Source organism: Cryptomeria japonica, chromosome 7, assembly GCF_030272615.1.
Source record: "Cryptomeria japonica chromosome 7, Sugi_1.0, whole genome shotgun sequence".
NCBI lineage: Eukaryota > Viridiplantae > Streptophyta > Pinopsida > Cupressales > Cupressaceae > Cryptomeria > Cryptomeria japonica.
In genome coordinates this window covers 13,363,622-13,374,452 of record NC_081411.1, presented here as the reverse complement: position 1 = coordinate 13,374,452, position 10,831 = coordinate 13,363,622, and positions in this window count along the sequence as shown.

The following is a 10,831-nucleotide window of genomic DNA, read 5'->3' as shown; positions in this document are numbered from 1 at the left end:
TCCACTTGACAAATTAGACCAATTTAGGCTTATTGAGTAACTTCTCACTCAATCTCCCTATTCGTAATGCATATCAATTAAATCTAATTGTAAAAATTAGAAGTTCGCATAAGACACTTTGGGTTCATCAAAATGTAATGTGGGAAATAGGGTTCACTAGCATAATGAATGCAAACTAGGAAACTAGTCCTATATTAGCTTTGATTACATTTAGATGGACAAAATCCACTAGCCTCAAGAACAAAGAGGATGTAATGGTCCTTCATTGTTGAATTGAAGGGTGAAATATAATTGTAAGGGAGAATGAATGAATTAGGAGAATGTAAGATAAAATGATAGTTTTCTACTTGTGTAGGACAACAACAAACTCAAAACTCAATTCTAGAAAAGTATGCAAAATTAGAGAATATAAGTAACCTATAGTTCAAATTTCACGGAAAATCTGTGGTGGTGTTAACTATTACTTCGAAGTGTAGAATGTCAATTTCTTTTTTTCCTCGAAAGAACCAAAGCTATGAACATATTTGCAAAGAAAGTGTGTGTTAGTTCTAGTTGGTAGCATGTACCCAGTTTTGGGGATTTAATGACTTTTTGGGTCTAAACATGCTTTGCAAACATGTCCATGCCTTGGAATCTTGTGGAAAATTTTGAAAAGGTTTATTTAAGTTTCCCCATACCTTGGCGAAGGTATCCATGCTATGCTAACCTTTGAAAGTATAGTAAAAACAATGAAAATGCAGTAACAGTTCATAAAACAGTCAATTAATTATTTGTGTCGCAAATGTTTGGTATAACTTCATGTAGGATAGGGATGGAGAGTTCTTTCAAATGATGTGGAAAAGGTTATAAAATAATTTGGGGATTTGGTGTGAAGTTTAGAAGTGACTTCCCTTGTTACTTGGATTAAACCCTCTCAAAACCCTACTTATTTGTCTAAAAACGTGGACAGACATTATACCAACTTCCTAGGGGATAAAACCATTAAAATCCTTGATTTTATACCTTTTTAAAACCATAAAATTCAGGTTTCATGATGGTTATTAATATTGTTATTCTTTGCAAGCAAAATTCACTCAATTATGCCACCACGGGCTAGTAGCCCTTTAGCCCTGTTTTCACTAAAAATTGAACCCGATTGTCCTAAGGGTGTGAGAACCTTCCAACCTTGTGAAAAGTGGTTTAAAGACACACAACGAACCTATTCCCATCAACTTTAGATAGTTAAAACATAGTTTTGGAGTTTGGATACCTGGTGGAGGACTTGAGTAGCTTGAGGAAGCAAGCTAGAGAAAAGTTGCATAACACACAATTGGGTGGTTGTTGGAGGAGAGGTGTGGGTGTTGGAGTTTGATGTTTCCAAACACTAATTTAATACAATAGAGAAGCATATCATTGGGTCCACTTGAAAAATTAGACCAATTTAGGCTTATTGAGTAACTTCTCACTCAATCTCCCTATCATAGTGGTATTAGAGCCTAAGAAAGATTTAGGTGAAAAGAGAAAAAAAATTGATTTAGGATCAATAGAATCATTAGAAGAAAACATGGTGACTAATGTTGAGTTAGCTAAGAAGGTTGAAGACCAAGAAGAAGAAAATAAAGCACTCTTAGAGAGGTTGGAGCAACTAGCAAAAAAACTAGTTGAAGTTGAAGTTAAGACTGAAGAAGTCCATGATAACATTGGAGCTAAGGGGAAAATGGTGGCAATAGAAGATGAGGTCCCCATACTTGACCCAGTTCTTGAGAAAGAACCATTATTGAAGGCTTTGAGAGCCATGAGTGGTAAAACCTTAGAGGGAGTGTCTATTTTCAGTGGAAAGATGGATCTAGATGCTCTCATAGAATGGATTGAAGGCATAGAAAACCATTTTGAATGTGATGGAATAACTGAGAGAGGAAGCCTTAACTTGGTGGAAGTTCATCTAAGAGGAAAGAGTGAAAGAAGGTAAGCAACCAATAACCACCTGGAAAGCAATGGTATCCAATATTAGAGAAACCTATCTTTCTGAAGACTATGAGATCCAACTAAATAGGAAAAGAAAAAACTTGCGACAAAAAGACTTAGATATCAGTAGCTACACTGAGGAGTTTCAAAAACTATGCATGAGATCCAAGGTAGTAGAAGATGAGAGCATAAAAGTAGCAAGGTATTTGAATGGACTGCGTTGGAACATATAAGAAGAGATGAGTTTGTTATGTCCAGAAACAATTCACAAGTGTTATTAACTAGCACTTAAAGTGGAAGAGAAGAATAAGAAAAAGAAAGAACAAACCAATAGAGGCAGAGGTAGGGGTAGAGATGGTAGTCGCCATAGAAGAAATTTTGGTGGAAGACGATATCAAAGGTCCCAAGGAAAATCCAAACTTATTGAGCAAAGTGGGGATTAATATAGCAAGAGCATCTATAGAGGAAGGGGATCTAGAAACCCAGGTAGACGTAGATCTAGTGCAAGAGGAAGAGGGTCCTACTTCTCCACCATGAAATTCTACAACTATCTAAAGTTGGGACACCATGCCTACAGATGTCCAGAGAAACCCACTTCATCACAAGGAGGTGAAACAAAAGTGAATTATGTGCAAGAAAGTGTAGCAAGCAGCAAAGCTCATGAAGGGAGCTTAACATCAGATGATGGTGGGAGTTTGATGATGCGAAGAGTCTTGATAAAGGAGCCACTCAAGGAGGAACCTATTTAAAGAAGGTCATTGTTTAGAATTAAGTGCAAGATCATGGGAAAGTTATGCAAGGTGGTCACTGATTCAAGATCCACAGATAACATAGTTTTAGAAGAAGCAGTGAGGAAACTTAAACTAGAAATATTTCCTCACACACATCCCTATAGAGTCACATGGTTGAATAGGGAGTAGCATGTTCTAGTCAATGAACAAGCATGGGTAGAATTTACTATAATAGGGTATCAAGATAAGATCTTATGTGATATTCTTCCAATGGACGCTTGCCATCTACTTCTTGGTAGACCTTGGCAATTTGATAGGAAAGCCATACAAAATGGTGAAAAGAACTCCTACTCATTTCAGAAAGATGGTGTTACATACAAAATTCAGTCTATAAATGAAGAGAAAGAGGGTAGCAGTTCAAAGAATTAGAATATTTTAATAGTGAATGAGAAAGAGTTTATTAGCACACTTGAAGAGGATGAAGAAGTGGGATTTGCACTCATAGTGGTACCCAAGTAAGAAAATAAGGTGAAGAAGGTTGAAATACCAAAATAAGTGCAACAAATAGTTGATAACTTTAAATAAATTATAAGGGATGGAATGCCTGGAAGCTTACGAACTCCTAGAGCCATTAGCCATCAAATAGAATTCATACCAGTGTAGAACAAAGAAGTGGCAAGACAAGTGCAAGAACTCCTAGATCAAAATCTGATAAGAAAAAGTATAAGTCCTTATGTAGTACCTACCATTTTAGCACCTAAGAAAGGAGGTACATGGAGATTATGCACAAAGTCAAGAGCCAGTAATAGAATCACTATCAAGTATAGATTTCATACTCCAAGGATTGAGGATTTGATGAATTGTTTGGGAGGTGGAAAGTATTTCACAAAAATTGATCTCAAGAGCGGTTATCACAAGATCAGGATAAAAGAATGCGATGAATGGAAAACAACTTTCAAAACAAATGAGGGTCTTTACGAGTGGCTAGTTATGCCATTTGGTCTTTCTAATGCCCCAAGTACATTCATGAGACTCATGAATGAAATGTTGCATGATTTCATAAGTAAATTTGTAGTGGTGTAATTAGGTGACATACTAATATTCTATAAAGTTAAAGAAGAGCATTTGAAGCATCTTGAAATTGTTTTGAACAAATTATATGATGAACAGCTGACAATCAATTTGGAAATGTGTGATTTTATGAAATAGGAATTATTTTATCTTGTCTTTGTGATCTCAAGCAGAGATTTGAAAATGAATAAAACCAAGGTGGAAGCCACCATGAATTGGCCTACACCCAAATCAGGAAGTAATGTCCAAATTTTTCATGGATTAGCATAGTTCTATAGGAAGTTCATCAGAGGGTTTAGTGAGATTTGTGCACCAATAATTAATACTATACTATAAAAATGCAGAAAATAAGGGGTTTGAACTTTTAAAAACCAAGGTTTCTTCTCAACTAGTGCTTATACTTCCTAGTTTTAACAAGTTATTTACTATTGAATATGATGCTAGTAATATTATAGTAGGTGCAGTGTTGAGTCAGGATAAGAGACCTATAGCCTTCTTTAGTGAAAAGTTGAATAATGCAAAAAAGTAGTCTTCCTATGATTTGGAACTCTATGCTTTAGTTAAAGCACTTAGAAAGTGGAGACATTATTTATTTCCAAAGGAGTTTGTTATTTATACAGATAATTAGGCTTTGAGTTTCTTGAATTCACAAGATAAGTTAAATCATAGGCATGTTAAATGGGTTGAGTACTTACAATCATACTTTTTTACTCTTAAGAATAAGAAAGGACAATGCAATAAAGTAGGAGATTCTTTGAGTAGAAGGCTTCTAACAGTGCAGGAAGTACAGGTTTAAAGTATTGGCATATAATGTTTCAAATAAATGTATCATGATGATGAATATTTTGTAGCCATCTATAAGGTTTGCCAAGCATTTGATAATTCTTTTCATAGTGAATATGCTGATTATACTTTGCAAAAAAGTTTTTTGTTTAAAGGTGGGCAGCCATGTGTTCCTAAAGGCTCAATGAGGGAGAATCAGATTCAAGAAAAGAACAATGGGTGTTTGAGTGGACATTTTGGTCTCAACAAGACATTCGAGTTGGTGCAACGTTTCTGTTATTGGCCTAAAATGTAGCGAGATGTTAGAAGGTATGCGGAGCAATGTATGGTTTGCCAGAAAGAAAAAGGTAATACTTCTAATGCTGGTCTTTATCAACCTCTTCCAATTCCTACAAGGTCTTGCGAGTGTGTTAGCATGGATTTTGTGTTAGGCTTACCTAAGACTCGATCTAGTTTAGATAGCATCTTTATGATTGTGGATAGCTTTAGTAAAATTCCACGCTTTATTCCTTGCAAAAATATAAATGATGCTATTCATATAGCCTATTTTGTTTTCAAGGAAGTGATTAGAATCCATGGTTTACCTTCCAGCATTGTTTCTGATAGAGATGTTAAGTTTCTTGGCCATTTTTGCAAGACATTGTGGAAAATATTGGGTACTAATGTTTCTTTTGGTTCAATTTATCACCCACAGACTGATGGCTAACTGAGGTAGTCAATAGGACTCTTGGAAACCTTTTAAGGTGTTTGACAAAGGAATATGGCCAAAGTTGGGATCAGCTCATCCATCAAGCAAGATTTGCATACAATGATAGTGTTAACAAGTGAACTGGTAAGAGTCCCTTTGAGATTATTTATGGTATGCACCCAAGGGGTGTCATGGAGTTAAGGGATCTTGGTAACATGTAGAAAAAGCGTGGTACATCTGATCACATGTCTCAATCAATGAAGGAAGTTCATGAGAAAGTGAGAAAGACTCTTCAAGATACGTCACAAAAAGTGAAAGCTAGAATGGATGCATCAAAGAGGGATGCTCAATTTTCACTTGGGGAATTTGTGATGGTACATTACAGCAAGTAGAGATTTCACAAGAGAGTTCCCAGCAAGCTCCAAATGAGGCAGATAGGTCCCTTCAAGTTATTAGCTAAGTATGGTTCTAATGCATATAAAATTGATTTGCCTACTGATCTTTCTTTGTCTCCTATTTTCAATGTTTCAGATTTGGTGGCATTCAAAGGTCAGATTCCTAAGGAGGATGATAGAGTTTCAGATATTCACAAGTCACTTTCAAACCTTCCTTTTCCCCCTCCATCCATTCCTCAAGCTGAAAATGTGTCGGACTCAAGAGTTTACAAGAAGACTCACCATCAAGTGTACATGGAGCATCTTATCAAGTGGAAAGATAAACCATTTTCAGAAACCACTTGGGTACATGAGTCTGATTTCTCTAATATTGGAATTTCTTCTTCTTTTCTTCCTCAAGGAGTCACATGACTTCTTTGTCTTTGGGGGAGTATGTTGCAGGAGCACCTAGTTTTGCTTATACTCTCCATTTTTGGTATTTTTCATGCTTAAGTATTTGTGATTCTTGTAATAGGTTTTGAATGTTATTATAGGTTGTTTTTAGTCTTTTCTAAGTGTTTTATCTCATGTTTTTCTTGAGAGATCAAGTTTTGCTTCTTAGGGCTTGAGTTTGTCAATTCTGTGCTTTTAGGCCAAAAAGGGCTAAAAAGCTGGAAATTGCCTTATAGGCCTAGAAATGGCTGGGAAAGTTTTGGAACATGTTTAATGAGTATTTTTTAATCATTCGTAAGTGTCCAGGAGGGATAGATTAGTTATTTTTCTGAAAAATGTCATTTGGAGCAACAAAAGTTATTTTCTTGTTTGGAAAAGCTGTCATTTCTAAGACAAGATTGTAAAAGAAAACCTCCTACAACTTCTTGTCCATACAAGACCTCATAAATAAGTCATTATTCTATAAATATGCATCCCTCTTATTTTTATAGGGTTGGCAATTGTATTTGAAGACATTCTAAATTGGAAATATCAAAAATTATGGTTTTTAATGCTTTTTGAACTCATTTTCTTGTGACAGTCCGTACTGGGCAGTTTCCTTCCATACTATACTTGGTGGAGATTGATTTCAATGTACATTCAAGGCATTTTTGCATTTTAAATATTAGTTTCATAGGTTTTGCATTTGGAAGTTGATTGTACAAATTAGTTTCATTTTTGTTCTTTGACTACCCTGTCAAGGGTTTTGGCCTCCAAAATGCATCAACTTGTCTAATACCAGGTTTGGGCTCCCATGGATGGACTTATAAAATTTGAATTGCTCATGTATAGTGTAAATAATGCACATTTTGGCCAGGGTTGTGAGAAATAAGTGTTTTTGAGCATGTGCTAGGCAAATTGGAGATGGATTTGGCTAGCAATGTGAGTAAGACCAAACTTGTTTGTGCTCAAAGATCAATTTGAGTGAGAAAACTTGAGGCAAAGGTTTGCACTAGTCTTCAAGGAGTTTTGGATGTATTTGGAGCACCAAACAATGTGCTTTTCACCTTGTAGGGGTGTGTTAGTTCGAGCTAGTAGCAAGTACCCAATTTTTGGGATTTAATGACTTTCTGGGTCTAAACTTGCTTTGCGAACATGTTCATGGCTTGGAATCTTGCCGTAGGTGTTGAAAAGGTGTTTTTAAGTTACCTTATACCTTGGCGAAGGTCTCCATGCTATTCTAGCCTTTGAAAGTGTAGTAAAAACAATGAAAATGTAGTAACAGTGCATAAAATATTCAATTAATAATTTGTGTGCCAAATGATTGTCATAATGTCATGTAGGAAAGGGATGGAGAGTTGTTTCAAATTATGTGGCAGAGGTTCAACAAATATTTGGGGGCTTGGTGTGCAGTTTAGAAGTCACTTCCGTTTTTACTTGGATGAAACCCTCTCAATTTTAGACAATGAAGACATAATTTTGGAGTTTGGATCCTTGGTGGAGGACTTGAGTAGCTTGAGGAAGCAAGCTAGAACAATGTTGCATAACACACAATAGGGTGGTTGTTTGAGGAGAGGTGTGGGTGTTGGATTTTGATGTTTCCAAACACTAATTTAATACAATAGAGAAGCATATCTTTAGGTCCACTTGACAAATTAGACAAATTTAGGCTTATTGAGTAACTTCTCAATCAATCTCCCTATCAGCAATGTATACAAATTAAATCTAATTATAAAAATTAGAAGTGGGCATAAGACACTTTAGGTTCACCAAAATGTAATGTATGAAATAGGGTTCACTAGCATAATGAATGCAAACTAGGAAACTAGTCCTATATTAGCTTTGATTACATTCAGATGGAAAAAATCCACTAGGCTCGAGAACAAAGTGGATGTAGTGGTCCTCCATTGTTGAATTGAAAGGTGAAATATAATTGTAAGGGAGAATGAATCAATCAGGAGAAGGTAATATAAAATGATAGTTTTCTACTTGTGTAGGACAACAACAAACTCAAAACTCAATTCTAGAAAAGTATGCAAAATTAGAGAATATAAATAACCTATAGTTCAAATTTGACAAAAAATCTGTGGTGGTGTTAACTGTTACTTTGAAGTGCAGAATCTCAATTTCATTGTTAGTGATGAAATTGTCACCAAGAAAAAGCCGACTAAAATCAGGCTTGTTTGTAACAGCACCCACATCAGCCTTAGCCCCAATAAGAGTCATTACATTTTCTCTCAAATCAAGTACCTTAAGCTACTTGTGACCTCTTGAAATTGCTTTGCATATTATAATTGATCCATCATCCTTCAATTTGTTATCTCCTGCATAAAATTTTGTCATGAAATCTTTTACAGCAAGGCATGCTGCCAAAAGGTGGACCTGCTTTTGGACTGATATTATTTTCTCCAATCATAAGAAGCCTTGGAGATGGAGTCGCCTCCTTGAGGGTATCAGCAATGGCAATTACACCTTCATCCTTAAGATTCATATGGCTAAAGTAAACTTCCGTTAGACCTAGATGTCCAAAGATGATTTGCCTTGGAAGAACCCCATCTTTTGTCCCAAACATGTTATATGTTGGATTGAGCATTTTCAACCTGCTGCCTTCGCTCAAAGCTCCTAATAAAGCTTTAGCACCTCTAGAGTAATGCATTTCTTAACATGCACTGAAAGTGTCTTCGCTACATCATCTCCTGACTCATCGTCATGGAAATGCAAATTCTTAATCCTTTCAACAAATGGAAGAAGCACGCAAATGGCTCTAGCAACTTGTACGGAAATATAGAAGTATCTGAATTTCATTTCTTCTAGCATTTTATGAGATTTGTTGTTTGATGAAGTTTTCGGCTGAAGGTTCATCAATAAATTCTCATGTTGAGTTAGCTAAGAAGGTCGAAGACCAAGAAGAAGAAAATAAAGCACTCTTAGAGAGGTTGGAGCAACTAGCAACATAACTAGTTGAATTTGAAGTTAAGACTAAAGAAGTCCATGATAAGGTTGGAGATAAGGGAAAAATAGTGGCAATAGTAGATATATTTGAATGAGAGGTGTGGGTGTTGGAGTTTGAGTGAGAGGTGTGGGTGGTGGTGGCAATAGAAGATATATAGGGTGGTTGTTGGAGGAGAAGTGTGGGTGTTGGAGTTTGATGTTTCCAAATACTAATTTAATACAATAGAGAAGCATATCTTTGGGTCCACTTGCAAAATTAGACCAATTTAGGCTTATTGAGTAACTTCTCACTCAATCTCCCTAGCTAAGAAGGTTGAAGACCAAGAAGAAGAAAATAAAGCACTCTTAGAGAGGTTGTAGCTGTTAGTGTAGGTTTTTTTATTTTCCTTATGTTAGGGGGTATTTATTTTTCCTACACATATATTATTAAGCTTGCTTAGGTTATTAGGTGTGGTTAATATGAGGACACATGGCGGAATACATTAGCTACATGTGTAACTCTCCACCTCACATGGGTAGTTGAGTTACACACCCTCTTTTGGCTTGTTGTGCCACCTCTCATAACCACTATTTTGTCATTTCCTAAGTGGGTTATGGGGTAGTTGGGTTTCTCACCCTCTTTTGGCCTTATGTGCCACCTCTTATAACTCCTTTTTTGTTTTCATGTAAGGAGGTTATGCCACATGTTTTGGCATTTACCAAGTAGGTAAAAACCTCACACCTTTTATGGGGTAGTAGGTAAAACCTCCCACTTTTTATGGAGGTGGGAGTTAATGCACCTCTTGGTTGTATATGCTATTATTTTTCTATATAATAAGCAATATACTCTCACCTTCACAAGGGAAGTGATAGCTCGGTGAGAGTCTTCTCTAAATTCTCTTCTTTATCTCTATTTTTCTCTCATATCAGATTTATCTTCATTCAGCTATTTTGATCTTCAATCATCCGTTGCTTGGAGTTGCATGTGATCTATGACCGACATCAGATCCTAGCTCAATTCTTGCTTCTCATAGAATTTAACATGGTATCAGAGTCGTGTTGTCTGGTATAGCTCATTGCTTTTCTGATTTATTTGAGAGATTTGAGATTGTTAGATAGCTAATATTTTTCTTAAAAACCAAGTATGCTCTTCTCCTGCATTTTCGTGTGATCTGGAGAATCAGAACAGTTTAAAGGAAAATAAGCTTCTAGTTAAATCTGGTTTTATATATGTGTTCTTTGAGATCTGGGTGATTGCAGCATTTTTGGTAATATTGGAGGCTTCTTTAGCATTTCCAGAGTGTCCAGAAGGCTTGTGAAAATCATAAGTGACTTTTATTTCACCAAATTCAGAGTTTGGAGAACACAGTAAAAAAATCAGAGTACTTGACAGAAAGCTGGAAATGAGCACTCTTCATAATTGCAGGTCTTATTGAAATATTCTACCCTTCTTTGTTAGATATTGCAGGTTGAATTAGCTGCATGTTTTTTTCCCTTCTAGAGATCATATCTTTCTTCTCACAACTCTATTTTACAAAATCGAATAGTTGTTGGAAAGGTATTAAGATACATTGAGCAGCAATAAGGCTAATTTTTTCAGATTTTGTGTTAAATTTATATGTATTTAAACTTTCTATTTTGGCCATTAAAGCCTTAGAAAACTTTGTAATCTGATAAAAGCCTTGTAAATGCACTAATTATAAAGTGCCAACCTTGTAATATTTGGGGGGGGGTGATTTCAAAGACTAGTGAAAAGGGGGGGTGTCTCTTGTGTCTTCTTTCTTGCACTCTTCTTGACTCTTTGCAATCTTCTTTTCTGCTATCATGGATGCATCTACAGTTCCACTTTTAACACTATATAATAACTTTGAATGGAA